Genomic DNA, 27932 nt, shown 5'->3' with positions numbered 1-27932 from the left:
GAAAAACCTTGAAGAGAATATGTTGCTGTTTTATTCTTAATTAAAATTTAATTAGTTAGCTCCTGTGCAGAGATCTCTGAATCATGACACTAAAGACAAAATTGAATGGAGTCAAAATTAAATAAATTCTCTAAACCAGGACGCTAAAGTCACAATGCGGCAGTAAAGTGGAGAATGCGGAGCGTTGAGATTTACTGATGAGACGGCAGAGCAAAGACCCACAGCCCGGGGTGGGTGCAAATGGGTGGGGGGGGAGGTGGCAAAAGGAAGCCAGATATAACCCAATTTGTCTTCATTTTCATCCGCAAAATTCAGAAGACGACTTGGCATAGTTAAATTGCGACTGTAGCTTTGGGAAAATTTACGTTTTTTGGTCAATTCGTGCGGAATGACGCTATAAATATAACCCTATTCCACCATAGGGCTATATACACAGAGTAACCCCTCAACAGGCACAAAGAGCTCCAATCGCCAGGGGGTGTTTATCTGAATGAAAAAAAATCAGTGATTTTCGGATTATTCGTGAATAGAAAGCTTTCAATAAAATGGCTCAACTGCGATGAAAATTATTGGAGGGTAATAAATCTTTTTATTAAACTTTAAATAGAAATTCAATGATTTAAATTTCGTAAAATTAAGCAACAAAATAGAGAAGAAAAATAACAAAAAACTTTCACAGATAAACACCCCTTTCTATTTCAAAGCGTCACATCCATCGTCAAATTCATGAATAATAAAATCACTTTGGAATTATTAATTCAACTCTTCCTTGCGGGAGCTACAGTGTTTGTGTCATTTGATTTATTACCTTCATACATTTCTTAATTTAATTGTATCGCACCCCATGATGTATAATAGTGCAAATGGAGCGCACCCAGTGGGGGTTGATCCTCCAAATCGGTGCACTTTTAACGCTTCTCAAGCTATGTATATAAGACAATGCTTTAGTACCTTCATTTTGGCGCGTAAAATGGTGTGGAAAAGTCAAGGAGCAATGCCATGGTTGTGATATGAGTGTACTCGTTAAATGCATTGTAATTTTTACGATTCAATAAATCCACCAACGCTACCGCCACAAGCTAGAAATGGGATTTATTAAAGTTCTATTAACATACCCACCGCGTCTGAGCGTCGCATCTAACCCATATTACTCACCAGAAGGAGGAAAGATAAGTGCAAAATCTAATTTTCTCTTCATGTAATTTCAGTACATTTTTCTTGTCACCTTCCCCAAATGCTATTACCGAGACATGTCGAAGGAAGACATACACCACCTAATGTATATAGCTATCAGCGCACTAACCACCTCCTCTTTCAGCTTATCTACCCACCCCCTCGTTGTGGAATTCACCACCACCACCACCGTGTGAGGTAAACGAGGGAATGTCGTTGACGGGATTTTTCATGTTCACAAGTTATTCTCATAAATATGTATTACAATCATTGAGGGAAATTACACATTTAGTCGTGAGAGAATTTCCCTTTATTGCTGTAATCCCCCAGCGTTGCTTAAGGATATTAAGAATTAAGAACCCTTGCTGAATTTTTTAAAGCTTCCCCCAAGCTTAAATGCAGCACTTTGTATGTCGTGTGAAATGTGTAGCGTAAATACGCTTTACTACAAAACTACTAAATCTCACACGTTGTTGATTCAATTGTTGCATTATTGCCACGTATAGGGTGCTACTCTTATGCAAATCCCTATTGCATTCTCTAATCAATTTAAATATTTGGAAATGTAGATTTTCAGGGGATTGAGAACTTAAATGAATTGCTGGAAACACATTTTACAAAGCAAGAAAAATCTAAAGCTCTATTACATATTTTTTAGGTGAAAGCTCTGTTAATTTCACTTTTACGTAGTACCTTAAACAATAAAGCAAAGAAATTGAGGATATTCTAATAATTTATCACGACCACAGACTATCTATTTTTTTTTATAAATACTTAAAAAATAATCTCAGCTTAATCGACATTTCGTAACGATTAAAATTTCAAAAATTCATTAAGTCTCGTCAAATTTTAATATGGTTTTTTATGATACCTATCTGTAGCTTTCAATAGGAGTGAATAGATTTCTATTTAATTAATAAAACAGGTGCAAGTGATCCTAATTATTATTCCCATATCAAATTACGCCCATGGCAGACTATTGATTGAAATGCAATTATCAACGAATGGTATGCAACTGATTAGATATTATGTATGAAGGTATGTATATAGCATGCACTTAATGCGCCTACTAATAAATTTGGCAGATATGTAATTTATGAGGGACTTGAATTATGTTATGAGATGGCAGAGTTATTTGTGATTTTTATCTTAAAAGATATCTATTTAACAGATCAAAGAATTAAATACTTGAGATGAAAGTTTAAGAGAAAACAAAATAATTAAAATCTCGGAATTAAAAGACTTCTTACACTTTGAATATTTTTCATTATGTTAGGATGATAAGACCATGATTTTGTGTTTACAGGATATCTAATGTATATATAATTAAATAGGAATATCCGTTTGTTGGGCTGTGTATGTTGAATATTAATGAAATTGTTCAAATCAGAAGAAGAAAATAGTGAAAAAGAAACAAACCAATATAAAAGGCAGACAGGAATATTGAAATCACTCAGAAATTGGATTTTTCCTTCGACTCCCACGCAATTTTCCTGTTCGTCATGAAAATAAATGAAATAGGTGTAGCATGTGTAATTGAATAATTCATTGCTGAACATCATCATATTTGCGAATGCATGAAAATGTCCAGACGATTTGATCAATAAGGAGTAAAACTCTGTGGCATTTATTTGCCACTTGAGCACACAATTTGATGGTAAATGTGATTTGATAAATTCCATCATGCTGCAACACATATAATGGAAACCAATGAATATGTCTCCTCATTCAAATTCAATTGATGACCACAGAAATTCAGATTAGGCATAAACTTGATTTCCTTACAAATATATCCATCGCAATGTCAGGGGACAAATCATCTTGTGAGATCTTCTCGAAGACATTGTCCTTCCATTAGAGGAAAGATTAGAGTTGACAAAAGCTACATATCAGGTATACAGAGGCAGCAATGTTGAGTGTCTCATTAAGTGATAAATGCTGTAGATGCTGATGCTGTGGATTTGCTCAGCGACACAATTTCTGAATTCAAAATACCAAACAGCCCCATTTGAGGCACCGAAACCCTTTCCATACAAATCACGAAACTTTTCACTTTGGAAAGCAGCCAGAGAACCTCCCTGCCAGGGGGAAAAGTTCTCATTAAGAAAGTGATTTTCTGAATTGTTCCTTCCAGCAATTATTACACGGTAATATACTTGATGATTGCCATAACTTGCGAACCTTGGCGAATCACAAAACTTTCCTATATAAAGTTTCGACAGGTATAAGGAAATTGCAATGGGTGATTTTATGTAGTTGATATAAACAATTTCCTATTTGAAATGAATTCTTTTCTATCTCAAAACTTTGTTTAGCTTTTCACGAAGAGTCTTTGACAAAATCTTGGTTGGTTGTGATAGAATTTATTCCAGAAATTTTCAAGATTATTATGTCTTTCAAAATGAAGCTCTCTATAGTTTTTATAAACATCATATATTTTGAAAGGCAGAAGATGGATTTTCATTCAACGTAAAAGGAGGAAGTGGTGCAAAGTTTCCCTTCTCTTTCACTCACTTCCTCTTCTTGATTACTTTCTGATGATTTTCTAAATATAAAAATATTGTAATCAATCTCATTTCGTCGGCTGAAGCGGAGACATTTGAAATTACGGGTTAATACAGAGCAATTTGGTTAATTGAAGTGTCTTGTGACCTTGCTCAATGAATAAACAGATTTATGTTTTATTTTTTCCATTTCTTATTATATAAAAATAGGTCTCGTGAGCACTCTTTGGCTCAACCACGATGTTTCCTGAGAAGCCGCATGATTCTTTTCGATTTTTTCCCACTTAACATTCGTAAACAAATCCACATTGGAGTGGATTCTTGTGATCAAAGAAAATCATCGATATCAACCACATAAGCTGTGGTTGAAAAAAATAATGTTCCAACGTTTTTTGTGAGGTTGAAAAATAGAAACAAGTGCCACGTCATCATAAATAGACAGACTCCAATCAATAAATGGGACGTGTTGATGGGACTAAAATAAATCATTCCCAGTGGATGACTTCCACTTGTTTCAATGGGGAGCCATCCGGCCCTCGTAGTATAGATTGAAAATAACTTTTCCAACGTGGAAGTTATTTAATGACAAAGTATTAGGACTATACTGCCTTCATATAGAGTGGACAAAAGAGGGAGGAATTACTTTTATCACAACTCACTATAAATAAAACATAGTACCCCAATGAAAGTTGTTTAGAGTGAATATATATAGTTTGTGGGTTTGCTAACTATTTGTGAGTTTAGAATTTATTTGCTGACTTTAATTGAATAACTTATAATACAAATTATATTTCTCATTAATAAATATTTTTTTAAATGCATTAACATTTCCACGAAACTTTTCTCCGTAACAAAATTATTTAAACATTCAAACTATATCATATTAATTTGTCTACAATGTTTTCAAATAAGTTGACCAGGCGTGCTTTTATGTGCTATGCTATAAAAAGAAAATATAGACTGGTAGAGATTTGTGGGGATGAAGTGCGTTGTGATGAGAAGCTCAACGAAGAGCTGTCATGACCATCAATCATGATTCTCCTAAACTTAAGTAAAACATCTCCTGCTGTGAGAAGATGATGGGTGAAAGATATTCTTGATACACTTCTCAATTTGAATTCATTGCTACATCCCACCTTTTCACATGAAAATCCTCGTGAAAATCAAGCATTTTGTTTGATTTCTTTCATGTAAATAACACTTTCATATTAAATGCAAATAAACTATTTAAAATTTTCCATTACGCAGCCTCTATTTATTCAAATCCGTAATGCATTTTAGAAATTACATAAGCAAGAATTCAATTCCAAAGCCAAACATCCAATGCGATTCATGCAAATATAAATTTCAGGCGAAACTGAAACTTTTCATGGTAAATAACTATGTAGTATACATGTTTTATTGATAAAACACAAACCAACAATTCTCTCTCTCTCTCTGTATGAATCTGTATGGACCATTCGTCTATCCTAATTTCTCATGATTGCTTCTACATGTGATTATTGGTTTGGAATTGAACTTTATATGAACTAATAAACATCCAATTCGCATTATTTTAGCTATTGAGATTTAACTGGAACAATCCAAAATGATAGACTTATTTTAACCAAATCTGTTCAGTATTACGTGGTAGTTCACAGAACTTGTGCTCCATCTATTTACAGTCAGGTATTAGTTAACGTCGCCTGGGATATACTCTTTCCACTCATTATTATTAATGGGTAAGAAGAGTATACCCCATGCGACGTTAACCAATACCTGACTGTATCTAAAATAAGGTCAAAGAGATATTAAACTTTATTGTTGAATTTTAGTAAAGGTTCATTCTCGGCTTCTATCATCGTTAAAAGCTTCAAATGTGTTTTTCAAACGATAATTTCTTTATAAAAAAAATATTAAAGAAAAAAATGTTTAAATTCATTATGTTTTGAAAATAATTGTGGTGAAAATGCAATGGGATTGTTTTGTGTAGCTTGTACAGCTAATAATACTTTAGTGCTGTACAGCTTTGAATAGTTGCTTTTTAGTACTATACAAAATATCGAGGGCTGCATTGTTCACAAACATCTTCGAGAGAGAGTCATAAAAAGTTTTAATGGATTGTTTTGAATCCCTCCAACTGATTCAATTAAAATGAAATTAAATTTGTAAGTAAATTTTCCACCACATAACGCAAATATTCTACTAAAAACTTTGTGAATTTTTATTTTAAATTTTTCATTGTTTTTCTGCTGTATTTTTAAGAAAATGAATTAGATTTGGGCTTTAGAATTATTTGTTTTCTTTTAACTTTTCGTGAAAATATAAAAATTCAAAATTTAAGCTTTTCTTTGTGTTAATTTTCCTATCGTGTTTTCATTTTTGATTTTGTATAAAAAGTTCGTAAAATTCACAAAAACTTTGTGATACTAGCACGGTCCAGGTATTACCTAGTCCTATACAAACGGCTAAATGTCGCCTCTTATCCGCATTAGCGTGGTGGCGCTAGTGTCGATTTCCATTCGGTGCTCTTCGTATCTCTCGTCAGGGGCGGACGCACGCCGTGCACATGAATTCTTTTTTTTATATTTATTTATTTACTTTTTTCTCTTTTAATATTTTTCCTTTTTTATTGTTTTTCTTTGTTTTTTTTTTGTATTATTTTCTAATCATTATTTGTAAGATAGGCGGATCCCCTAATTTAATGATGAATGAGTGAATCATGCACAAGATTATTTTTGCGAAAATAAATAAATTTTTATAATTTATATTTTAAAATAATTATATTTTATTTTTAGTTTTTACAATTATTTTTACTTTAAATTTTTATTTGGGGGGTATCTTGAGAAGTGGAAAGAAAGTGCATCATCCTAAACATCCTAAAATGTTGGCAGAGAAATTAAAATAAAATGAAAACTCAATTCCTCTATAACATAGCAAAACATAATAAATTTCCTTTTAGAGAAAAGTTTAATACAAGCAAATACATAACACTAAATTCAAATTTTATACTCATACACTTTCAAGAATGCATTTTATGTTCCCAACATAATAATGTTGTAGAATAACATGGAGTTTGTGGTACGGAAGAGAATAACAATAACGTATTATAGGATGCATTCTTCTGCAAAATATTGTGCAGTCGTGGTGTATATATACATTTGTATGTACGTTAGGTAATATTTAAAGAGAATTTGTTTGTCTGTCTGCCCATGTTGAGTGTATAAATGCAAATACACCTGCATGCACCTGATGCGATATCATGCACATCACTCACGATATGGCCGTAACCGAGAAAATCCCCTATGGCTTGAAAGGTAAAAACTTTTTGCTATAGGAAAAGGTCAGGAGGGTGGAAAATATATGTATGTGTGAGGTATACAAAATACAAGAAACACCATCAAGGGGAAGAAATTGTGAGAAAATTGAGTGAATGTTTGAATGAAATCCCAACCTTGGCCATCATCCTACCACAATAGAAAGGGGGTGAGCATAAGATTCTTGATTAATAATTTATGAGCTTGAGTCGCAACTTGCGGTGGTTAAGTTGAGGAAAATAAATTCCAAGGATGAGTAAAACATTTATTGCTTTATGATAAGAAAGCAACTCGGTGACAATGTCAATGGCGCAAGAGTCGTCCCCTTCGACGCGTACGTCTTCAATAAATTTCCTTTATAGGGTCGTGAGATATTTTTATAGCCCCGGTGGGATTATTTACAATCAATTCATTCCGACGCGCATATAGCCCTAGATGTTGCGCGTTGTGAAAAATGCCCATAGTGATGATGATCATTCCGACGGAGACATTTCTCCATAGACTCCGGAGTTGGTTGTATATATTTTCCGTGTATAAGATCGAAAATATTGGAATTTTTTTTTAATCGAGAGTTTGTGCTTTCTTGTGCTATTAATTTTGAAAAAAAATGAGATTCTATGAAAATGCAAATAAGATTATTACACTAATGCTAAATATAGTCAATTTCCTCATCACTTGCGATCTTTTACATTATTAAAACAAAAAAAAAGATACTGCAAGTGTTGAAGTTAAAGTTCTTGCAAGGGAAAGTGATATGATGAATGACCCTTTTCGCGGTAAAATATTTCAATGCCGTGGAAACTGACGAAAGGAATATAAGGAAAAATTGCGAAATTCGTACCTTAAAACTTTTTTTTTAAAGCATGTTGTACCTAAATTCAATAAAGAACTGACTTTGAATGGAAATAGAGGACATGAAATAAAATTGATGACACTACAAAAAAATCCCAATCAAATGAAAAGTAATCATGATTTGCATAAGTCATGTGATCTTAGAGACTTATTTGAAATTGCTCTTGAATTTAAAGGTTCATAAGCAGGAATATAATTTAAATAATAAACAATTGATAGTTCATTTGTTTACTGATGTACAAATGAATTTTCTAAAAATTTATCAAAAAGACCTTAAATTGACACTACTGGCAGTATTATTCGACAACCAAAATGTCATATAGCAAATACCAGCTAAAGGCAATATATTATTATGCTGTGGTAATTAAAATAATTATTGAAAATTAAATTTGCTGAAAACTTTGATGGACTAGAGCTTTGCTAGTATGCAGGCTGTAGTGTCTGTATTTAATAATATGGATTTGGCGGAATATTTGAAAGTTCTCTAGGACATACTAGTAAATAAATACCCAAAAACACTGGGAGAAATAAATTATTATTATTATTAATTCTAATAAATAATTCAGAACGTAATGTTAATGTGTAGTGTATATTGTTATATGTTGTGGACACATGATAAAAATTTTTCTACTATTTTTAAAAAAAATACTAATAATGTAAAAAAAGAAAAGCAAAGAAAATGATATAGAATTGATTGAGAAGGAAAAAAATAAGAAAATTTTTCTTATTGGCTTTGCAGCTTTTATCAATTGTAAAAATATATCTCAATTAGAGAATTTTTTTTTATATTTGCTAAGACTGTTACAAGTAAAACTGAATATTGCGCGGTTGTAACCGAAGAAGAAATGCCAAAGAGCATTAATTTACAAAAAATCAAATGGTCTTTGTAAGGATAGTCCATTTCGTACATACTTTCATAAATTGTAAGAAGCGTCGTTGAAGAAAATGAAAAGAATGAAATTTCAATTACAAAGATTACAAATATTGTCCAGAGGTTGTATTATGTAACTCTCCGAGGCTGAGTGGCATATAGGAAATGTACAGCCACCCAGCACTCGGAGAGTTACATAATACTGGCCCAGCTCTTGCATGTAGATTAAATTTTGAACCAATATTTTTCTTTGCACAGTTCTAGAAAATGATAGCGTATTTTCAATTTGATCAAGAAACGCAATTGCCTAAAATGGAGTACTAGTAGAAAAATGGTTCCAAGACGCTAAAACGAATCAATTTAATGGCGAAGAATATCAAAAGGTAGGACGATTTATAAGTATATAGCACTTAATATATAATCGAGGGTTGGAAAATATACTATGCTATGTGCCACTTAAAAAATGTACAGAACTTAGCATAGTATATTTTCCAACCCTCGATATAAGGCTGAAAAGTTTGTCTGTCTGTCTGTTTGTGGCACATGAACTCCTCCGAAACGGCTGGTCCGATCTTGCTGAAATTCGGTATGGGGGTAGAGGGGGTCAATACGAATTGCAAGCGCTATATGGGATTTCGCCCCCTCCCCCCAACACAGCGACCTACAGACAAATTTGCATTTTTTTACCTATCGAAGGGTCAAATAACGATTTTTTTTTATTTTAAAAATTTGTCGTGGTATATTCTCAATTATTCCCCCCCCCCCCACCCCTACTAATGTACGCCAACCGTATTTACACGTATATTTGGAAAATTCCTTGAAGTGATTGTGAAAATTGTTACTTGAGTACGCAGCGGTAACTGAAGAAGAGAAAACTCGAAAAAAAAAATCCTCTAAATAACAATGTTAGAAGTAATTTGGGGGTGTGGGCAAAGAGTGGTTCAACTTTTTGAATTCATTGCCACACAGCTCTTGCTCGTTGTTTGCGGTGTGTACAAGAAAAGTTGTGGATTTGTTTTTCAGCTTGTCTCCAATTTTTTCAACCTTTTTCCCCCTCAGCATGTTTAACAAAATCAACATGAACTTAAGTTTGTTAAAGAAAAACTTAAACACACCATGCATCCTCCTCATTTTCCCACAGAATACATTATTATTCGTCGTTTCGACACAAATATTATTACGCTTTTCCCTTATACCTCGCACCCACGGAAAACGCGCTACCAACACTTTTTTCACCTCTCATTTCGTGGGTGAGCGCGGGGTCCTAAATTGACAAAATCTACAAAATTGAATATTCATAGGTGAGTGCGCTACGGTAGTATTTTAATAGGAACGAAAACACCTCTCTCTTGCGGAGTTTGGTGGCACGGGAATTTGGCACAAATTGAAATTGAATCAACGAAAAGAGCTTTTTCGAGGGTATGCTCTATTAACTACTCCTCAGGTTATGTACACATAACATAGAGAGGTAGGTTTACTGTGAAATACAAGGCACGTGCGTAGGAAATTTAAGGTCATCGAACGTAAAAAAAGCAATATGCCAATTATTTCAGTCGACAGTCATTTCCACATTGTAATGGAATGCGTAGGTGGATATAGAAGAGACAAGAGGTATTGGTTTAAAAAACAATGAATCTCAAAAGACAATGCGAAATACAATACTCTCCTCGTACATCTGTTCAAAATTTAATTCAGTCAGGATGAGGATATTAGAGAAGAATACAGACAGGGGGTGAAAATATCTGAAGATTTTAACCCATATTGCTGCCATTTCTTGGTTGTAAAATTCAAGTTTAAAAAAATTAGAAAATAATAATTTAGTTTAATTATCTTCTTTCTGTGTTATTCAATTTTTCAAAATCGGACCAAGAATGTATTTTTTTTTAATTAAAATCGGATAGTTTAAATGAAAAAGTATCATAACAATTTCGTAAAATGTTAGATTTTTTAAAATATAATCTTAATTATATAATATTTTATGTAGATGCAGTATATTCATCAAAATCTAACCATTAAAATAATACAGATAGTAAATAAAGTTTTTTTTTGCTTTTTTTTGTGATTTAAATATAAAATGTACGGGTAAGCTGACCAAGCTTACGAGAGCTGTGTTTCTTTCAGTGTACCAATTTTGTGAGAGCAAACTAGGGCGTAAATTAATTTAAATACGCGCCAAGTCGGGAAAAGTTGAAAAGTCATACCCTAAGAAATGTTTGGAAGACCATATCTCGAGAACGGATCCATAGATTTTTGAGTTTGAGCTATCGTTGGAAAGGTCTTAACCTCAACTATAACATATTAAAATATGAAGTAAATCGATAATGGAATTTTCGAAATATTCGAGTTCGAAATTTTCGAAAATTTTAATTTTGACTTTAGCGCCTCTTGCGGTCATTTCTCGAAGTTGCAATATTCTAGACATTTGTAGGGTTTCACGAAACCTTTCATTTGCGCTTGAGTTGATCAAAATCGGACTTGTAGAACCCGAGATATGACATGCCAAATTTAGAAGGCTATATCTCGAGAACGGAGACATAGATTTTCTTCATTTTTGGCATGGAGCTAGATAATATGGTCAACTATAACATATCAAAAAATGAAGCAAATCGATAATGGCGTTTTCGAGATATTCATCGAAAACTCATCGAAAATTTTGTTTTTGATTTTTGGCCCCCTAGCGGTCACTTTTGAAGTTTATGATGTTCTAGAGAGTTGTAGGGTTTGTTGAGATCTTTCATTTGACCTCGGGTTGATCAAAATCGGTCAAGCCGTTTTCGAGTTATGGTCGATTTTCGATGAAAAATTGTGGCGGCTATATTGACTAAACGGCTTGACCGATTTTCGAAAATGAGGTATCATTGGAAAGCTCTTGATGGCCTCTACAACATATCAAAATTTCAGATCTCTAGCTATAATAGGGACTGAGATATAGCGAAAACAAAATTTTGAGGTTATTCAAAATGGCGGGGGGTGGGGGGTGGATTTGACCTCATAATCGGATTTCTTCAGGTCGATATTTAAACTTTGCCGTTTACCGCAAGTCTCTATCTATCACCGTTCTCTTGCAATTTATGGTTGAACTACGGCGGACGGCCGGACGGCCGGAAAAAAAATTTTTTGGCGCATACGTTTTTTGGAATGTGGGGACCCTAATTCGTGCTCATCCCAAGTTTGAGCCCGATCTGACGACTTTCGATTTTGCTCGGTACACAAAAGCTGTGTCTGAAAGAAACACAGCTAAAAGCTTTCCTAAGAAAAAGGAAGGAATTGACGAACTTTCGGTAGAAAAATTGGGATTTTTATTCCCCATTTTTCGTCAAGGCGTCGAAATTTTGACCAATTCTCGCCCTATCACTGCCGACGGATTGTCGAAAATTTTCCCTATTTACAAGCGATTTCTCTCCTTGGGAAGTAAGGAATTTATCTTTAAACTTTTTTGGAAAGCTTTACATTAATTTGAACTCTTTTAATTTGACAATTTTATGTTCCAACGAGGAGAACAAACTCCAATCGCTTCTATAAATCGAATAATTCGATATCATTCAATTGATATTCAAAAGCAAACACTGTGGCTATTAAAAAAATCCGATAATACTAAGAATATACTGGGGTATTGATGTCTATTATTCAAATTATCGCCACGTGAATCAGCTCAAAGCTCATCACAATGAATAGGAACTGATGCGCGTATTTTTTTTTCCAAACTTCCATTTTAAGCTCACGCCTCATGGCGCCCATCCATTGCGAATTGCGTCGGTTTGTATTTTATCTGGGAAAAATGAGGCAATCTCTATTGCGATCACGATGAACTTTTATGAAAATGACATCCCCACGAAGGGTGGCTCGTGGAACACTATAATGTCTACATTGAATGTGCGAATGGAAAGTTTCTTTCGTGTTGGTGAAAAGCTATTTATCATTGATGATTGAGGGAAAGAATAAACGTGCCAACGCGTAAGCAAATTGGAAGAAGGAAAGATAAACAGAAATACTGCGATAAAATAAGCCATTGAAATGTTTGAAGATGATTCTTTCAAGGATTTCCTCCACCAACTATTATTATTCTTTAGACACTGATTTTTCACGAAGAATGAAGAATGGGTGATTTACTGCGAAAAACTTTTACTCACACTTGTACTATTTTCATTGGGAAAATTTTAGTTTTTCATTCCCCAAACGAAAATAACAAAAGCACTTCATAAAAACTACCGCACATAAAAGACTTTTTGGCGAGTTTCCTCTTCTTATTTTTCTTCATGCTTTGATTCTTAGTGGGTGAAATAAGGGAAAGCATAGGGTATACACAACGTTTCCATTTGGGATGGTACAAAAAGAACAAGAAAGGCTCTCTATTGATTTTCAATTAATTTTCCTACAAATGCCATTAAGCTTTTCTATTAGTGAAAGTGAAACTTCAAAAGCTTCCCACGTCGCAGTGACGCGGAAGTTTTTGGCATCAAAAAGGAAAAGCACAGAGTGCTTGAGAAGTTCTACTTAAAACCAACATACTGGGGGAAAGCTCTTTTGCGATTGCAAAGAAAAATCACCTCAATATTTCACGTCTCTTTACACAATAAATCACTCAAACAATTGACACACACCCTACGCCATATAGTCTTATTATTATGAATGTTAAGACTACACTACAGTTTTTCTTTTCTATGAATTTTCATATGTATTATACACTTCTATTGTGAAATAAATGCACATAAATTGGCCAATTTGCACTTAAATTCATACAAAAAAGTACTTTGGCAAATAACTTCTATACAACGGATGGTGCAGTCTATAAAAATTTCATAAAACTTTGTCACTAAAGAACATCCGCTATTGGAAGCAATAAAGTCTTATTCCGCGTAATTTAGCACACTTTCATGAGCTGCAGCAGATTTTTCTTGTATAAAATTGAAGTGCAAGATCACCACCCAGTGTGCAGGAAGAATATTCCATTATTGAATTGCAAATTTATTTATGCAAAAATAAATGTGATAACATTTATATAAGAGAATGCAAAAATGAATTCTTTGCATCAAATTTATCTTATGTATTTTGGATAGAAAAAACAGATTTAAATGAAGATAAATTGAACCAAAGAAAATTAAATTATTTTACAAAATGCGGGTTGAAAATAACAAGAAAATATAGGAATCTCGTTATCAATGCTACGTTAAATTAAAAAATTAACTGACAGGATATTGAGTAGTAGCACCATGGTGAGGTTAACAAAATAAAATTTGCACCATATTAATTAAAATTTTCCCATCTACATGATTTATAATACCGATCCCCACACTTCGTTTATGCATAGACAAAGGATTCATCCAATTAGTTCTTATCCTCTCCATCAGCTTCAGCCTTGACTCCACCGAGTAATATTGTGGTGCATCCTAGCTGCAGGGCGTAAAGAGGACTTTTTTTTCAATTTTAAAAATGAACTGCAATTTCCTGCTACATATACATACCTACCAATATTTCTCGGAAAATCTCAATATAATGAACTTTTTTTCCATTGAAGTGCACGTAATGTACAAAATAAAAACTCTCATAATTTCCAAGAGGATGCCTGACTGATGAAATATGCGTATATGAGTTCATTTCTATAGAAAATCCATATTCTCATTAATTTCTCGAGTTATGATCCTTCATTAGGGTAGGTACATAAAACCATGCAGTAATATATAGTTTGAACTAATATTGGATGAAAATTTTCAATGTTAGGTATTTTTTCATGTTTTAAATTTATTTGCGTAGCTAAACTTAAGGAAAACTTTTAAAATACTGAGTTTTTTTTCATAATTTTTTTTAAATTTAAATACATAAATGGAATAATAGAAGAACTTAAACTAATGGAAGAAAGTCAAGAAGATTATACATATATTTTCTAATTAAATATCTGTATAAGATGTATCCATTAAGATAAAAAAAAAATATTCAAAGCATTTCATTTAGTTCTTTTGCATAAAACAGTGATTCTATTAACATTCATCTTCATAAAGTAGAGTTTTTGTCCTCGAGATTATGTCTATTTTCAAAATAACTGTATCTATGATGCTGTATATATGTTAAGAGAAGACAAAAAGAGTTGTGAGTAGCATTCTATGGACGTGCTAGGATAGTATAGTTGTGCACACAAAAAAGATGGGAATGAATGACACAGATAAATCCTCGTCGTGAATTAAGCCCCAATAATACAAGTAATTTCAGTTCCCTAATGAGATCCTTTGCACCTTCTGCTTCTCTACTTTTATATTTTCATCCCCTGATGGTATATCGTACTACACACCAGTCTTATCTATAAATTGGACGTTGACCATTGACGCTGAATGACGCGAGAAGGGGTGGAAAGTGAAAAACCTGACCTAAATCTTGATGCTTTCGCACCCACATATAGCCCCTTCGCGAGGCGAAAATCATCTCTTCAGCAGCAACACATTTTTCTGTCCAAACTTGAGGTATTTTATTCTACACATGTTTCATTTATCTATCATGTCATGGGCAGACATACCCAACGCACATTCCCCACAAGGAACCCGGGCGCGTGTTGATGGTGATAGGGAGAGAAAAGTACCCCAGGATTTGTCGCTTTTTTATTGCCCACCCTTTTGTGGAGATGGGGGTGCGGTACTTTCTCGCATGTCTTTTGCAAACGTCTCTATGGTAGAGCAACCCCCATGGAGCCACCGGGTGATAACTCCATTTTATTTATTACTGCCCACCAGCTCTCTTCCGAAGTGGTCATCCTCCACACCAACCACCATCAATACGGGGTGTGGGAGACGATAGGAAAAAAAATGATGCTGCCTCGTGGAAGATGAACCGAAAAATCTCTCTCATTTCATGCTGAGAGGATTACAAAAATATTGTTTACTCCCCTTCATAGTCTTTACCTCGTTCGATAATCTTGTTATATTTACTCTCTGCCTTTGAAAATTGATTAAAATTTCCATATTTTCATATTGGAAATAAAAAAAAAAGAATTAGCGAAATTACTTCCACTTAAAGATGTAAAATAAAAAAAATTGTTAATAAAAAAAAAATTAAACCTTACGTATTTTTCTACCTACAGTCATGCTATAATTATTTTTTATATATTTCCTAATTTTTAAAAATTCTCATCTAAAATAGAATGAGTCTCATTCTCTAACTGCTGAGCATGTTAACATTATTCTGTTAAACTTATCTAAAAGGAATAGTAAGTAGATGAGCTTGATTAAAATTGATCTCTCTATAAAAAGAATTTAATCTAAATGCAAAATAAAGAAAAAAAAGTGAGAAAATCTTTCTAAAAACTCATCTAAAGTTTTTTCTGCATTTAAATTCCCTCGCGAGCTCATTGGGGTGCGAGATATCCCCATAAGACGTTACATGGATGAGAAGCACCAGGAATTCATATGAAAGTAATTGAGGGCAACCCCCAACCACACACATCACAAACCCCCGCGTGGGGCTCAAGGGGCAAATGATTGAGATTCTGGCATGTGTGGCGTGTGTAATAAATGAGGACAATTCAGAGGATACATAATCCGGTCCCCCTCCTCCGATGATTGGCTCAATTGTTTTCTTGCTGTGCCCGTCCAGCACTATCACCCCCGCTAGCCCTTTCCTTTGGGGGTTTGCCGTTCTAGGAAAGGAAGGGAAAAAAGGCAAGTGACTTGAGACGTAGCGGATGGTGCGGATAATATAAGGAGAGAAAAAAAAGACGCTTACCCCGGGAAAATGCGAAGGAGCAAGAGATATTGATAAATGTAATACGTTTATTGAGGAGTGTCGAGAGAGAGAAGGAGAAAATGTGCCGGCAGATCCCTCATCGGTAGGGTGGTTCTGCTCATTGAATAAATTGATAATGAAATTGGAGCAATAATTCCTCCAGTGTTATCCTTCAGCAAAAAGCATCACCCATATGTTGACTCAGTATCGATTGCCATAAGAGCCGAGAGGGAGCCTCTGTGTGAGCCCCATTTTCCCGCCCACTCCACACCGGATAAAATGTCAAGGAGTTTCAACAAATAGAAGAAGTACCCCATTGAATTTCCAGCGAGTAACCACTCAAGGAATGTGTGTGTGTACATAGAGTCTGCGAAGATTTTTATTTACACTACAACCGTCGCTTTTTTCGGTAACATGCCTCGTTTCCCATATCTCAAGTTCACCCAACTGTGAACGCGCCACGGTTGAATTCATCAAGAAAAGCAGTATTAAGTTGCGTTGGTTGTGTGCGATTTGTTAGCAAAACATGCGACTGAAATATGATTAAACTGAAACTACCGGAAAATTATGTTGCAAAGCAATGATCAATGTGAATTAAAATTATTTTTAATTTGAGACTTTGTGTGCTATAAAATCCACATTACAATGCTTCAAAATATGAGATAAACTTTTGATTTGAATTTTCAAAAATTCATTTTAATCGTTTTTTTTTTAATTTATTTAAAAGTATTATTCAATTTTTTTTATTAATTTTGGCTTATTAAAAAAAATCTAACAATTTCAATACAACAGAATTAATGAATTATTTTTTAAACACATTTTTAAAATCAATAAATTCTCAATGAAAAAAATATGTATAGCATGAGTTGTAGAGAAACTTCCACAAATGAAGAGATAAAAAACATAATCAATATTAAAAAAAACTTAAAGACTTTTAAATTTTCCACAAAAGAGGGATCTATGAGAAAATGTATATTACCCCAATCTTCCCGTAATAAATCGTTTTTATTCAATTCTGAGATAAAATAATATTTTCTTCAATAATTTTAAACAAAACATTGATTTTCAAATGAAATCTCCTTCGTGTTATCCTTTCAGGGAAAATCTCCCACAAACTGTAAATTCATGTCATAATATTTTCTCAATAAAATGTATCAATATTTACTCTAGAATATTAACCCACACTTTTACGCTAATCGTTTTCTGTTTGAATGAGAAAGAACAACATAAATTAATCGAACCGCTGCTGCGGATTTTTATTAAACCTCATATTTAATCTAACACCCATTTGTGTTGATCAAATTTCAATGATTTATTTCTCTTTTTTTTCTCTCCTCGCCATAATCCATCATTTTCTGTGGGGTAAATTCATGTGCTTTGTGTACATATTGTGTACGTACATAATGTACCTATATATTTTTTAAAGTTGCTACAATTACAGGAAGGAAAATGCGGTTGTTTTGTCTTTAAATTTAACACCTCTGTGTTTCACCTACATTTCAGCTTTATTTAATTCAGTAGCATATTAAATTAAATATTCCTGGATATTTGGTCTATCAAGCTTTAACATTTTATTTAAAAAATCAATATAAGTAGTAAAATAAACTATGAGCTTAATTGCCATTTTGGGTAGAACAAAAACTAATTTTAGGCTAAAAGTTTTTGAGTTATTGGATGTACTGAGATTTTCGGTTGTGGGTTGCAGGTTAAATAAATAATTCGTTTGTTTATCGATACTGTACATGGAAATTAGAGTGTTGTGATGGAGCTTTTCCTGGCCTTGAAAAAAATCATTAAATAATCTCGGTGAAAATTATTTGACCTTCATTTAAAATCGATCTAATTAGAAATAATTCATCCAAAAATCCTTTCTCATACTTGCTCAAAAAGCATCTAGAGCCTAAATGAAAAAAATGTGTACATTAGTGAAGTTTCTTCTACTTTTCTTAACAAGAGTTTTCTCACTTTTTGACCGCAATGCTGCGGCAAAATGATATCTCCAGATGCAAACTATGTATATAAGTGTGGTGGTTTGTTGTGAAATTTATCCAATGAATTTGCATGTTCTCCGGTGTTTATTTTGGAATAAAATAAAAATACATAAAGGCAAGAGTGAGAGGGGAGAACTTCCTGAACTGAGATTTGAATGCTCCATTTCACTTAGTACCTCCTCGTGGGATGCCGTGCAAGAAAATAGCCATGGAGTGTTGCGGCAAACATTTCCAACAACATGTGAATATTTGATAAATAACAATTCTCACACAATGCAGATAGTGTCTCGGAAAATTTCCCAGGGCATATGTTTTCTCGATTATTTCCTTCCTTCTCAAGTGTATTGAAATAAATTATTCTGGTTGAGTGTACATTTGGGAGAGAAAAGTTTTTCAGTAAGACCTTTGACGGGGTGTGGGGAATATAAGGGAGAAGGGAGTCCTTGCCGAAACCTCCGTACCTTGGCAGTTTCTCTTTTTGCCCAGGAAGAGACGTGTTCGGAATAATTGTGTCTGCTATTTCGCACATCGTTTGAAGATACGGGTCTCTCAGGGTGCTCAGTTCGGATGTTTCGGGCGAAATAAGTGATGATGGACAGGATAATTCAAATAAAACGAATTAGCATTTTTTCCACCTCCATTGTCACTTCGTTGGACAACCCACATCCTCGCGAAAGGAAGCATAAATTCCTCCACACTTGAAGACAAATAATTTACACTCAGAGAAATGGAAAGGAAGATATAATTAAACCTCCCTTCAACATAAAATACATAATCATGACCTACAGTGAACATATTGTACGTATAGAAAAAGAATTTATGAATTGGACTTTGTTCAATATTCAAAAGTTTAGTGAGGTAGTTTCTTTTATTGATTTTTTTATGTAGCTTTTTTTATTACTCTAAACTTTGTGGAAAATTGCCTGAAAAAATCGATTTTAATAAATCTCGCCTTTGTAAAGCTTTTTTCAGCTTTGTTTTTTAGCTTTTCAACCTGGCTTTTAATATTAAATTAACCCTTAAAATACAAGATCCTCAGGAGACCTTTACAAAGGAGATGAATGAATAAATAATAAATGAAAATGAATGAGTGTAACCTTTAACCTTTTATCATTCTCAAAAATTTGTTTACATCCTAGAGAACTCTCGTAAAATACTCCTACTATTGACAAATCGTTCAGTATTAAAATGCATTTAATAAATAAAATTTTAAAACGTGTCAAAGGTTAAAGGACAATTAGAAAAATAATTTAATTTCCCTTCCTTGGTATACATTTTCTGAACATTTTGTATTTTAATAATTTATTTTTAATTATGCTTTTGGTGATAATATTAATACAAATCAGATTTCTGAGTTTGACAAAATCAATTTTTCAGGGTTTACACATTATTGGTTCTTCTTTAAAATTTTCAAAATTTTTCTTTAGGTACTTGTTATTTAATCGATAAGAATCGGTGGAAGATGTAATTTTATTAGGTATTGAGATATATTATATGTATTTTTTCGTTCTACCAACACACATTCTTTTAGAATTATATTTTTAAAAGAATTTTTTCCGAATAAATAAAAATATCAATATGAAGGTATTTCTTTACTTCAGTTTACAATTTTTAATAAATAATGAAAGCAATAAAAGTATCGTTTTCCCGGCTTAATGAAATCACTGCTGAATTAAAACACTCTTCCTTTTTGATTTATTTTGCCTGAGTGCAGAAATCGTCAAAGGCACATTTCCTCATCTCGGTTCGCTTTTAATTTTCTTTTTAATTCATCCCGAGGAAAATTCACCATGGGTGTTTATGGTGTAGCAGCAGCTAATTGAAATTAAATCACGTAGTAGAAATATTTCTCTCATGAGAAAACATCTCGTCGTCTGACTTTACTTTATGTTTTTTAGAGAAGTTTCCGTATCGGCGTAATCGGCGGGAATAAAGTGAATTTTTTGTGCTCTTGAAGCACTCCTCAAAAATTCTCAATGCGGGAATTGTGGTGATTTTGGGGCCAAGAGATAAAATTAGCATTTTAATGGCAACAATCATAAACACTAATACACGAAAGACCGCGAGATACGATTAATTATATAATGACAAATTGCAGAGAGGTTAGCATTGTTACTTCGTGTATTTGTTGAAAAATTGAATTATTAACTCCAATACGTACATGGGATGTATGCGAAGGACTGAGCTGCGATTGATTGTGTGATTGAATGTTTTTTTTTTCGGCGAACTCTATACTCAACAAAATTGCACTACAATGTCCCACACTTTTGCACACTATTCAGTTTTTTCTTTTTTAAAATTCTCGATTGAGATGAATTGATTTTAGGGGCCGTTTTTGCTGCACTTCACATTTTATCTGCACTCGAGGGGCAATTTTACTCCGTGCGGTTCTTGGAACACTCAATGGGGAATGAAATTGAGAGAGTACACTTCACACTTCCTTTTTGGGAAACTACTTTGACGGTTTCATTTTGAACAAAAAAAAAGCACATAAACCCGCGGAAATTCCTGGAAAATCGCGCGCGCGAAAACTTCCAGTAATTCCTGTGTTATTACAAAACAATTCGCGAGAACAAGGTGACAAGGGCAAATTTTTGCATGATTGTCAGTGTATCTTCAACAGTTTTTTTTTCTACTCTTTTTTTCTTCAATGGAATAGAGGTGAAAGCACAGAGAGATAGTAAATAATTGTTTACACAAGAGAATATACAGCAGTGCGCGCACGACAATTTGCCAGAAGCACGACGTTATCAGAGCGAATAGCGAGATTCGACTGAGCAGCGCCAAAAATTGTTGCTATCAACATCGGAGTGAAGACGGGGAAAGTGTCGTTGAATTTTCCCAGCACGCTCCTATGAAAGTCAAAGCACGAGTGGTCAACGATAAGCTCCGAAGCTTCGTTGTGCACTTTCGAAGCTACCGTGTGGAGCTTTCAGCCGCTGGCGCAGTGTTTGGGTGCCTCGAAGGTGAATGGAAGACCCCGTCCCACACCCGCGAGCAGATTTGGACACACTGCTGGGTGGATGGGTGTGGGGTGGGTGGTTCGAGTGCAGGAGACCTACGACGGGGCCCACCCACGGGGTCCTCGAAAGTTCGTCTTGCGTGCTGCTCAATGTGTCTCAACTTCCATGAATTATTCCCCCATTCATCCTTGGTGTCGCAGCTACGGCCGCGGGGGTGGGTGGTACACACAATCTGCTGCCTGACGACATTTTCAGTGGAGCAAAATAATCCCAAACACCCTATTGATGATGCGGGGTGAAAAACACACCGATAAATTACGCCTACCCCCTGCTCTTTACCCCGCCCTCCCCACCCACTCGCCCATTTGGAAAATTCACCACCCGCACAGAGTTTTTACGGAGATTTTAATCAATGAAAAATTCATTCTCCGATAATCAAATGGCTCTTTCTCCGCATGGCTGTGCTTTCTTGGTGTGAAAATCAATATGAAAGGCTTCTCACTGATATCAAAGACATTCTATTATTCTGTGAAATATTAATTTGACTGTTACATCTACATAAAGAGCTCAATACAATCGGAAAAACTCTTCTGACTAAACACCAAATATTCACGGAAGGGATTTTTTTCCTGATTTACAAAATTGAAAGGATATTTGGTTCGTTCTTTTTTTTAATAAAATTTAAATTCTATAAATATTATGTTGTACTTCAAAGTACATATTCGGTTGAAATTTAATTCACTTGTTATCTCATATTTCCACATTTTATGTTGTCACGAAAAATATTAATAAAAGTTTATCAGATATGAATGTAATTTTAATAAATTAAAAAAATATTTTTTTTTATGATTTTCTGTTTAAAATTTTGAGCTTTAGAATGAATTTCAAGTCTAATGGTTTTTAGGTTTATAGAAAAAATCACTTTATTTGGTCCAAGAAATAAACATCATCTTTTTAGATTCATGAAAAAGTTAAACAGTTCCCATATTTTTCTTGAAATGTGTGGGGAAAGTTATAAGATGAAAATTAGGGAGCGGAAAGATGAATGTTCCTTGTTTGTTTTTAGTTAATTTTAGAGATATTAAACTAAAAAGTTTTCCATGCACTCTACCTAAAAAAAACTTTTATTGTTCCATGAAAAAAAATAAAAATAAAAAAAATCTCATAAATTTTTAACATTCCTATTATTTTATGAATATAACATGCTTCGGCCATCAAGCAGTAAAAATATTTTATCTTTACGGTAAAAAACTGCTCAAAAAGTTTCGTAAAATAACTGACTTAAATAAGCTCTAATAAACACTTAAATCTCATGAATGCCATGAAGGTGCTACTGAGAATGCCAAAATATGAACTCAAAAAGAGTTTATACAAGAAAATCTCGAGAAAATACTTTGCGTTTCTTCGCATTATTTCCAAGAAAAATTCCACATAACTGAAAGTTGTTGCTGCAATGTTTAACATAGAAAAATTCTCAAGCACAGTTGCATTTTGTTACGAAAGAAATTCATAAATTCTTTAAAAAGTTTTGTTAAGTTCGTGAGAATTTGTTCGTACGAAATAAGTTTAATGTTTTTGGATAATTTTTAACAGATTTTTCAACACGAATTATTCTATTTTTTTGACATTAAATCCTTTTATTTTTTTAAATTTTGTAGCAAGAGTTATTAAAATTAGCAACAGCAGGAAATTCACTTATGTGTACTCCAAAGAACTTCTCAAAAGTGTCGGTTCCAAAACATTTTCTGTCATAAAATGCGAAAGGGTAGGAGAAATTAATCATCAAAGATGTGTACGCACCTAAAGTTTGTTTATGAACTCTTTCAATCTCAAAATAGCATGGTGGAAAATTTATATTTCAGTCTAATAATAAATTTTGCAGGTACTTTTTGATTTTTCCGTCAAGTCCCCATGATTGACAAGGAGAAAAACTTCCGAAAATTCTACTTTGAAACTCCTATAGGGATTCCTCCTTCACCCGGAAAAGGGAAGATGAAGGTGAAGATGTTTTTCTACCTTTGAGTTTTTTTGTGTGTGTACACCCCCGTGTAAGTGAATTGCTTTCCAAAGTGGCATGCTGACGGTAGGTGGAGAAGGAGAAAAAGGTGGAGAAGGAGAACAGGGAGGAGTCGAAGGATCAGAAGGTTAACGGCTGAGAGTAGGCGAAATGATTGGGAGATAAGGCCAAAGTCGTGAAGCATCAATTTCGCAGAGTTTTCAACACTCCATATTGGCTGTGTATGGCCTTTCAGAAGGCTCCTCCACTATTGATTTAGTGCACCAAATCACGCGATTTCGATCAATTTGGTCACGTAAACCTTGGTCACGGGGGTTGTCTTTTTCTATGCCATTAACAAGGTGAAATCCCTAAAAAAAATTGATTTAATATTTTATGTAATTTTCATGATTCATTTCTATAGAAATAATTTTCCAAATGCGTAAAACTTGAATGCATAATTTTCATTTAGTATATAAAATAAAATACTTGGTCAGCAATGAAAAGTTTTTCCAAGCACTACCCACCACTTTTCACGCCATCTAAATTTTATTTTATCCTTCTTCCTTGACTTCAACTTTGCCACACAGACAAAAGCGATAAAAAGCTGCTGCAAAAAAGTGCCGGAGATAGAAAATATGAATGCTATCGCAAATATATGGAATTTATTAGATAGAGAGCGAAGAAACTTTTGCGCTTCTCGCGTCACTTCAATTTTCCCCCACACACCACAGCGTGGTTTGACTTGTTCATTATCGCTCATTCATAAATACCTACCATAATGCTTTTCAACTAAGGGGGGGCGGGTATATTTCTACTGCTTTTTGCCCCGTGTGGGGTGGAAAAACAAACTTTATGAGCTTTGAATAATGTGGGTGGCATCAATTGAGCTTTTGCACCAACAAAACTTTACTCCCTCACGCTGTTTGTCGGGGTTATAATAATTTAATTGTGTACAGTGTAACAATTCACATCATTGTTTTAGCGAATAAAGTAAGTGCAATTAGAGGATACTCTACTAAATATTTATTATAAGGTAAATTTACTCGAGAAAATTTAATTTTCATGGAAAATGTACACAAAATAAATCTAGAAATATAAAAAATTAGGTGTTAAATTATCAGAAGACTATATCAATCAACATAAAAAAACACACCATTAATACATTACGATGTAAATTATGTAGGTGTGAAAGGGAAATTACGATTGAATAATTTATATTGTTTAATTTTTGCAATAAAGCTTTAGGCATGTAGTTCATTACATTTGTTGAAAGCTTTAAAGAGAATCAAATATTTGGATTCGAGCATTTAATTTTTCAATGTTTTGTTCTTAAGATATTATATATACCTAAATAATATATAACAAAGTACATAATTGTAAACAATTAAGGAAATATAAAAAAAAACAGTTGTTATCCTGCACAAATGGAAAAAAATAAGAATATGAAGAAATCTGAGAAGAGAATCATAACGACTCCAGGGACAGGAAATTAAAATAAACACAAGTCTCGCTGGAAGCTAAATGCTCAATTTGTGGGAAAATCTTCTTAAATGCGAAGTTGTATAAAGTTTTCCTTGTCTTTTACAAAAAAAATCATAAACTCATCAAACTGTTGCTTGACCTCATTGTGTGTTCATTTTGTCAATCTTCTCAACTCTTAGGGATTTAAGTTCTTTCATAAAATTAATTTCTTACAAAAATAAAAAGAGAACTTTCGATGCATTTTATTTAAAACTCGATATAATCAAATGAAAGGACTCTGAAAGGACGATAATTTATTAAGAGAAAATTTACCTGAGGCAAACTTTTTTTTTGATCTCTCTTTATGAACTTCTTTAATTGCTTCCTATTAATTTATCCATAAATTTTGCAACCTGGAAACATAATGTTCTATCGAAAGTATTTTTTTTCGGTGCGTGATATGGGAGAGGAGAGTCAAGCAAAATGGCTCATAAATTGGTGATCAAAGTGTAAAAACCATTAACTTTTTTATGTTCTTCCCACACTTTTATAGCCCATCCTCTGGGGTTGAGACACTCATACAAAAACGATTCAACGTAAGGGAACAGTATAGGAGAGACGCCTCTCTTTTGGTGGGAGATGTCAATGAAAAATTGCAGAGGGTGCGCTGTAAAAGTTAAGTAGAGAAGAAAGAGAGAAATTATATGTCATGAATTTTTCCTTTTTCCCCCTTGTAGGGCACATTTTGCAATACATATTGGATTTCTGACCAAAATTCATGTAATAAACGCAAGGAGATGACCCATAAATCGAAGAAGGTGCTGCAAAGAATGCTATCCTCACTAAAAAAAATCTTGAGAGCTTTTGCAAGAAATTCTCATGGAAATTCTTTGCGTTTCTTTGCAAATGGTACAAGAATAATTCTTCAGCTGTAGCGTTAAAAATGTTGCTGCACGTTTAACATAGAAAAATTCCCAAGCACAGTTGCAATTTGTAGAGAAGAAAATTGCAAAAGAATTTCAGGAATGCATAAGAATTTGTTCGCACGAAGGGAGAAATTTGAAAAGTTTTTTTAACGGTAGGAATGGATATGTATTTTAATATTACATTTTGTGCAGAAGAGACACGTGGATGGAGATAATTCTATTTAAGTGGAAAAGCCGAAAGCTTCATGGGGAGAACGCCCCCGCATGGCCCGAGAGTTTACACACCCGGAGATCAAGAAGAAAAAAATCATGTGAATATTCTGGGTAAATGTCGCGAGAAGTTCAGGTGCGGGATGAATATGAAAAACACATTAAATTCTCTTTGTCATTTCATCCCACCACCCACTCATAGCAATATACTTATTTTATCTTGTGCATTTATTATTCATTCCCATGCCATACCACCCCCACATCTCGCCCCCTCTTCTGTTGCCATTTCCTCACCTTTGCGTTGCTCAGGGCATCATTTTTTGGTGGAAATGGTGAAATAACTAAATCACATTTGACTCCATGCGGATCAACCTCAAACCACGGTGAGCCGCAAAAGTTAAATCATCAACGTTGCGTTGGGTGCGGGAGGAAAGCTTCTGCAATTGACTCAAAAGCTCCAACATGTCAGAGCTGTGTGATAAAAATTTACGTTGAATTTCATTCATGTTCTCGCAAAAAAATGATGTTTCCATATTTTTTGTGCATTCCCCAAACGCTCAATCATGATATCGAGCAGAGCTGCAAGAAGGGTGGAAAAAATATCATGGTATGTAAGAAAGGAGGGAGGAAAACATCAGGAAAAAGGAGAAAAAATGAATATTTAGAATATAAAAAGCAACGCAGACATTCCAAATATCCTGTTTTCGCACACATCATACCCCCTCCATCCCCCGTAAGCTCCACTTTACATATCCTTATACATTTCTACATCGCGACAGAGAATGCGTGAAATTTATGCATTAAACATCAATGATTCTCAATCATCAATCACAGCTGATGGAAGAAATCCATGCGAAAGCTCCCTCTGCCCTCCCCCCTTCTTTGGTACGAGAATAAATAGGACACAATTGCAAATTGATGTTTCACGTCCTCGAATGGGATTCTCAGAGTTCATATCTTTGTTATTCAAATGCTTCATCATGCACAGATTTTCGAAGAAATGACAAATGATTTCGCGATGTAGCTAAAAATCCAATATAAAAGCATATTCGTAGATTTCAACACAGCATATTCGTGCACATTGCTATATACCGCCAAATGCACAACCTTGAGGGAAACTTTTGAGGATTTTTCCCTTTTGCAGAAGGACGTTGTACTCTTGATAAAAATCTTACACAATATAGTGAGACGATTGCATTTGTCGAGATACGAAAAGGAATAATCAAAGTCGAAACGTTTTCAAATTAAATGGAAGCTTTTGACTGTGTGGTCAATGTTCTTTTCCTTTCATTTTTTAAAGAAGCTTTCAATTCTGTTATGAATCAAAGTTTTCTTTTCTACAATAATTCTTTACAGAGGTTAAAAAATCCATGCTTTGTAGACATTTTTTTTTTTTGAAAATATGAGAGCGTTTTATAGATCGTTAACGCTGTATTTTAAGATAATAAAGTTTCATTTTTAAATTAATACTACGACAATTTGCATAATTTTCAAGAAGTTAATAAAATTTCTACAGAACGCAAATTCCCAGCAGATAAAAGATAAACACACCTTTTTTCATATTGAAAAAAGAAAGTCTTATTCAAATCATCACAAAATCTGTTTTTGCTTCAAAATGAATAAAGTTAAAAAAAAGGACTCTTCCAAACGACACTCCAACCCCATTTAGAGTGGGGTGGATTTATGGATACGTACTTGTGTGTCTTATTTCTCGGAGAGTGTGTTATTTATGTTCTAGAGAAACTTTCAGCAAGTTGTCTAGCTATAAGTTTATGACAAATAAAAAGATTTATAGGCGTAAAATGAATTTGTGATCAACAAATTTGACGAAAAAGTGTGTGCTGTGGGGTAAAAAATATATGTATGTAGTCATAAAAAGTTTACAAATACAGAAAAAAGTTAAAGTAAGAAGGAAAGAAAAATATTTTTTTAAAAGCTTTAATTTAATTGTTTGTGGTGTCTGCCACACCTAAAAACCT

The 27932-nt window shown here is 33.8% G+C and overlaps 1 protein-coding gene across 6 annotated transcripts in view; it reads right to left on the bottom strand.

Moving 5' to 3' along the window:
• LOC129786315 (octopamine receptor Oamb) overlaps positions 1–27932 on the bottom strand; it is a 97082-nt gene that overhangs the window by 46675 nt on the left and 22475 nt on the right. For 2 of the 6 annotated variants that reach the window (XM_055821240.1, XM_055821241.1), the window contains exon 1: positions 20556–21244. The exons of 2 other annotated variants lie outside the window; for them this stretch is intronic. The gene's annotated coding sequence lies outside the window, so the exon portion shown is untranslated. Of the gene's footprint in view, positions 1–20555; positions 21245–27932 lie in introns of those variants that run through there. 2 more of the 6 variants (XM_055821236.1, XM_055821237.1) reach the window with 1 other exon arrangement.

The sequence above is a fragment of the Lutzomyia longipalpis genome, chromosome 1 (assembly GCF_024334085.1).
Source record: "Lutzomyia longipalpis isolate SR_M1_2022 chromosome 1, ASM2433408v1".
Taxonomy (NCBI): Eukaryota; Metazoa; Arthropoda; class Insecta; order Diptera; family Psychodidae; genus Lutzomyia; species Lutzomyia longipalpis.
This window is presented reverse-complemented; position numbering and strand designations above follow the sequence as displayed.